This window comes from Aythya fuligula, chromosome 6 (genome assembly GCF_009819795.1).
Source record: "Aythya fuligula isolate bAytFul2 chromosome 6, bAytFul2.pri, whole genome shotgun sequence".
Lineage (NCBI taxonomy): Eukaryota > Metazoa > Chordata > Aves > Anseriformes > Anatidae > Aythya > Aythya fuligula.
The window spans coordinates 11,829,462-11,835,461 of NC_045564.1; positions in this window are offsets into that span (position 1 = coordinate 11,829,462).

The window sequence follows — 6,000 nt, forward strand, 5'->3', positions numbered from 1 at the left end:
CCTCCACTGCAATGAATAAAGCCATAGCTTTACCTTTCTCGGGTTCATCCTGTCTCACAAAACCCTGCCATGGTGACCCACTGATCTGCAAACTGGAGTTTCTCATTGAAGTCTTTTTTTTTTTTTTTTAACTTAGGACTCCAAACAGTGTTGTTGTTAGAAGCAGACATTGGGCATTTTCTAACATAATTCAGTTACCCTGCCACAGGTCGTACTTTGATTTCATCTGTGTCACTGTGTCAGCGTAACACTGGACCAACATCACAAAATGGAGTTTAGATCAGCCAAATTTTATGATAAAATGTGCTTCCTATGCATGTGCCAGAGCTAGGCAAAATCTCTAGTCTGTAACATCCCTGGTTTTAATTGAGCTGTAATTTAGTATGAGACACTTTAAAATGATGCTCCAGCATCATCGGTTTTCATTTCTTTTTTTGTTACAGAAAACCTCTATTACCAAAAGATCACTTAAAGTCACTGTTAATGAAGGAAGTTACAGGAACATAACCTTTTAATATATCCTGTGTCTTTGTTTACTTTGTGCATTTGTTGCAGCATGTGTCCAGTCAGTGTTGCTGGCTGGGTCTGTGCTTGCAGGGCAGACCTGGCAGCTGATCTTACAGCCAAATTAGCTTGACTTACTGCCTGCAACCTACCTGCAATAGCAGGACAAACCTCAGCCACCCCTCTGTGCTTTCAAAAGCACACAGACTGCCTTTACTGCTATAAGATCAGGTCCCAGCACTCATGGCTCAGTCTCGCAGCCTCACTCTCTTCCATCTGTCCTCATCACATGGACAACAGCAGGCAGACAGGACAGCCTTGAGTCTTTTTGAGAAGGACCTGATGTTGCCAGCCCTACAGCCAGATTGGATTTTGGAATCAGCCTGAATTCATTCCCTGCTCACCTGCTTGGCTAAGGGCAGACACGGTGGCTGTTCACTCTGTGATCAGGGAAGAACTAATCCTGCCAAAAAACGGTTGTCATTTCCATTAAGGCTTCTGGGACGGCTCACTTGAGGAGGGCACTCATGCTTCAGTGTTTACTGAACTTAGTTTTGGCCAGTTTTACCTTATTTTGAGACTATTTCACAAATACATAATTTAAAATAGTGAAACCATGAAGAAAGTAGGAGATCCTCCTGTTTTCTTCTGTTTTTTTTTTTTTTGTTTGTTTGTTTTTTTTCTTTAATATTAACCTGGCTTCAAAGTGACTGTGTTCCTTTGTGTTCCTTTTTTAGGCTGCTTGCAGAACATACTAAAAAAGCTCAAATGACAACCCAAGTATTCTTCTGCAGTTAATTACAGGAAAACATTCTATAAGTGATGTTTTCAGATTATTAAACTTTTTTTTTTTTTCAGGCATCTGGATTCAGACATGCAGGCAAGGTTAAAATGAAACGGTAATTTTTTTGTCATTTTAATAGGCTACCAATGGAAAGCAGGGGGTTCTGTGTGCTTTTTCAAATCTAATCAGAAGTAGATAGGCATCTAAAGCACAACAGCCTCACGCTGCTATATGAGAGAATGGAATTTCCTGGGAACATAATAAAACTGGCCAGCCTTCTTTCAGTGGCCAACCTGAGTTAGGTTACAAAAACAGACAAAACCAAATAACTAAACATACCAGGCTCAATCATGAATCCGTGGACCCCAAGACACACAGTAAGAGACAAAACATCATCACAGTCTCTTCCTTGTTCTCCTTCTGGTTTCAGGAAGGGACCAGATAGTGCCAGGCCTCTATCCCAGAGTGATATATGCTCCGTGCCAATACACCATCTATTTTCTACTCTGTTCCACCTCCTTCCCTCTATCTGCTGAGCAGAAACGTATGGATCATTGGAATATGCTTACTTTGCATGAAAATGCAAAGAGAAAGCAAAGTAACTGAAGTCACTAGTCCTGAGAATATTTGGCATTAGGATTTATTTGTCCTTTTGATTCAGAACTTAGGCCATGTATTTTTATTCTAACAGAATTCCTTTGCAACAGGGGCAGATTCTGCCCTCCATTACAAGGACATTTGAAATAACTCTTGATATTGATGAAATGAAACAAAATCTTTGCGCGTATAAAATGGGGTCAGAGTATGGTCCAGGGTGACTTATTTTTTAAATTCACCTTTCAGTAGAAGAGAAGTGTGCAGATGTCCTGCCTTTTGTTTTTCAGAAAGCAGTGTCAGAAAGATTGACTTGGCAACGAAGATGTAACAGCAGAGTCTGGACGCTGGACTTGCAGAATAAATGCAGCCATGTGTCACTTAATAGAGAGATCCCTGGACCAGCAGATCGATGTACAAACAGGACAGATGGGGACTGACAATTGAAAGAATGTAGAGGCTGATCCAAGGCTTACAGAGACCTGTCATTCCTGGGGTTTGCCTACAATCTCCTTCAACAAAAGAGCTCCTGAGGGAAGGAGGGGATTAGTCAAAAGTTGAGTGAAGTCTCCAGGGAAGATGGCTTCTTGGATAAAGTTGTCAACAAAAGGAATTGTTTAAGACTATTTGTTATAATTTCCTAGAGGGAGCTTCTGCCATCACTAACAGGATTACCAGCATACTGGTTCCACACCAGCAGAGCATTAGACATACGCATTGCAGACTGGTTGCTCAGAGCTGAATTCAGGGGTCTTCTTATACTGGGTCCCAAATATGTGCAGGTGCTGATGAGCAGAGGGGAGATGGCAAAGCACTGAGATGAAGCCAAATACAGGTCATTTCTGGTCCAGCTGTTGCAGAGAGCCCTAGCTCATTAATGAGTTACCAGGGTGTTTTAATCTCCTTGATCTCATGGTTGCTGACAGACTATGAGAAGGAAAACTAATCTGAGGTGAGTGCTGATCAAGATACATGGGGAAATGACCAGGAGCTCCTTCCCAGCTACAGTTACTGTGAAATTTCTCATAAACTTTTTTACTGGAAAAATCAGAAAAACAACTTACTGCATTCACGTACTAGGCTGCTTGGTCTCAGTTATCTGGGATACTTTTTCTCACTTCTGGGACATCAGAAGCCAGAAGCCTCAGCATAACCTCACAGCAGATGTGGAAGGAAAAAGGAAGACGGAGCTAAATAATTAAGGTGTAGGCATGCAAACTTTCTTGAAAACATCTTATTCATCTCAGTAGTGTCACTGGCATGACCAGGGGAACTTCTCTGAGTAAGAATTATGCAGAGCATTGAGGTATTGAAACAAAACCTGTTACAGAGCTATGACAAAATACCAGAGAAATGAGTGGCAGCCATAGTAAGAGCAGGAAGAAGGCATTTTGTGCTAAGGAAGCTGCATTTCTAGCCCTACCCCAGTCCACTGAGTGCTAACCAATCACTGCAGACCTGGGCAGGAAGCAGCACAGATGTTTACGTTCCCCTTTGCCCTTTCTAAATCCATAATTACAGAGAAAAAGGCATACAGGCTAGCTGCAGGCACTGCTCAGTAAAGAGCACAAAAATTATTCTTTACGTTATTGTCAGAGTCCTTAATGATCTCTGCCCTGATAAAAAAGCCAGCTATGTTCCAAAAACATTTCTACTTCTAGATTGTATGGACCCAGATCTCCCAAATACCAGGCACTTTCAAAATGAGTGCAGATGCCTGACTTCACTTTGCAACGCTAAAATGAATTTTGTCTCAGTATCAGGACCTTACACATTTCATTTGTTTTGCAATGAATCTGGAATTACTACGACCTCACAGCAGTGTAAGCAAGATCCAACTAGGGCCTACAGAATTCTGCCTGGGCACGTATCTTTGTGTCAGCTTCCTATGTACAGGTTTATTTGTGAAGAGAAGGGCAGTTAGAACCCCTTTTTGAAGAAAAACAATAGCTCTTACGCACATTGGCACTGGCTGTTGCATTGCAAAAGCTTCTAAAAACTGCTACAAAAAGATGCCTTTCAAAAGTGGATTGCAGGCTGTGTTGTAAGAGATAGCTCCCCACTTCTGAGTTAACGCTGAGTCACAACACTTCCCAGGTTCGGACGGGGGTCTGGCATGCCTTTTGCTCTCTTGGAGATGGCAGTGAAGAGCAGTGAAGATGCAAGATCTCTAATGCCTGCCATGGTTCTGGTTGGATGTCTGGTCCTAATGGGGAGACCCTAAATGCTCAACATATGTTAAATGAAAGGATTTGTTATGCATGGACAGCAAAGAATCTAATGGTGGGAACTGAAGCACTTTCCTCATGGTGTTTATCAGAACATCAGTGGTAAATTTCTTCTGCCCTGGAGCAGCAGAGAGAATGGCTTTGCTGGTTTTGCATAGCTGCTACCCCGTAATGGTCAAAGCTCTTATGCTCAGTTGCCAAAGGGCCAAATGATACCTGCTACATCTGTATCTCCAGGGTGGGAAAGCCAGCAAGACCCTGGCAGAAGGATGGGCTGCAACCCAGCACTCTTCCTCTGTTCATTAACCCAACATCAGAGGCCCAGTGCCCTAAATATGTCAGACCAGTGAGAGAAATTGCCCTGGAACCACTCCTCTCCCACACTAATGGACTACTGTTTACATCAGGAGCACTCATCTCAGCAGATTTTCCATCCCCTGGGCTGCCCAATCTCAGGCACAACAGCTCTCAGGGAAAATGGATGTAGTGTTGTAATGAGTCAGGAAGAGTGAACAAGACACGCATCTCAATCTATGTACCTAGTTAGTGCCACCCAAAAAGGGGGCCTTGATTCCCCATTTCTCTCTCTGCTTATAGCATCACAGTCTTTCTCTCTTTTGTTCTCTGGCACTTTTCTAATCCCTTGATGAGCTGATATAATTTACTAAACAGGTGGAAAACAATTCGCTCTTTTGCTGGCTCAGTTTTTCATTGCTTTATTGAGCTGTATCAGATTATGAAGGGGTCAAACAAGTACCACACTTCATGCACGAATGAGTGTGGCGTGGGAAAGGAAGAGCAGGGAAAGACCATGAAGTTCAGACTCCTATCTCCAACCTACCCACGTCCAGTTCTTGAGGGTTGTAAACCCTTGTCACATCTGGAAGTTTGGTGTTCTGTTTTGAGGTAATGACTGAACAGGTTCTGTTGAGTAAATGCTCAGTGCTGCTATGTTGTATGTGGGCCCATCTCAAACCTAGCTGTTTGCTGTTGAAAACCTCACAAAAAAAAACAGACACTGGTAAAGAAGTGCAGGACTGACCTTTTTCCAGAAAAACTGACTTTCTCTTGGCAGAGGTAGGAAGCCTTGGTAAAGCAGGTGAGAGTTTATGAAGTGCACGTAAATGGAGATTTTTGTTCATGAGGGTCATCAAATGGTTTCTTCTCACCACCTAATAAAAAATTAAAAACAAATTGAAATTTTGGAGAAATCCTTTAATTTCGAGAACATCATCTTTTATGCAAAGAGAGTTTAACAGCAGACTTAAATATTTGCTTTAAAAACATCCTGAAGTAAATGAAATAACTTTGTTCCCAGGCCAAGATTCTGTTTTACTTCAGGCCAGAGCAAGTTCGTTGGCCAAATTACATATCCCCAAGAAAAAAATCAGAGGGCTTTAACATTGGCAAAAGCCTGCCTGTAGTGGTGCAAGTGGGCAATGCTCTTTAAAAGGGAAAAAAAAAAAGCGCCAAGAAAATCCCCGGTGCAACCCAGCACCGCATTTGGGGAGCACAGATGAAAGCCCTGATGTGGGTCATGTGACAGGTGTCACTTCAGTAATGATATTGGGGCAGAGATAAAAGTCCTCGCCGGCTGCTCATGTGACACAGCTTCATTACTCGCACAGCAGGTGGTCGAAGAGTCTCAATGCCTGTATTTTTTTATTATTTTTTAATTTTTTTTTTTTATTCTGTGATAATGAGAAAATGTTTAAACTTCCATCCCTGTGTTTAAACACTTCTTCATGCTGACAGCAGCAGGAGATCCCTTGATCAGCTGTCAGATTGGAAAGGGCAATTTTTCTGGAAAGTAAACAGCGTGTTTGCCAGTTGGAAATCATTTTCTGTTTGTTGGGACTGCTCGTCGCGGAGTGATGGAGCCATGTCACT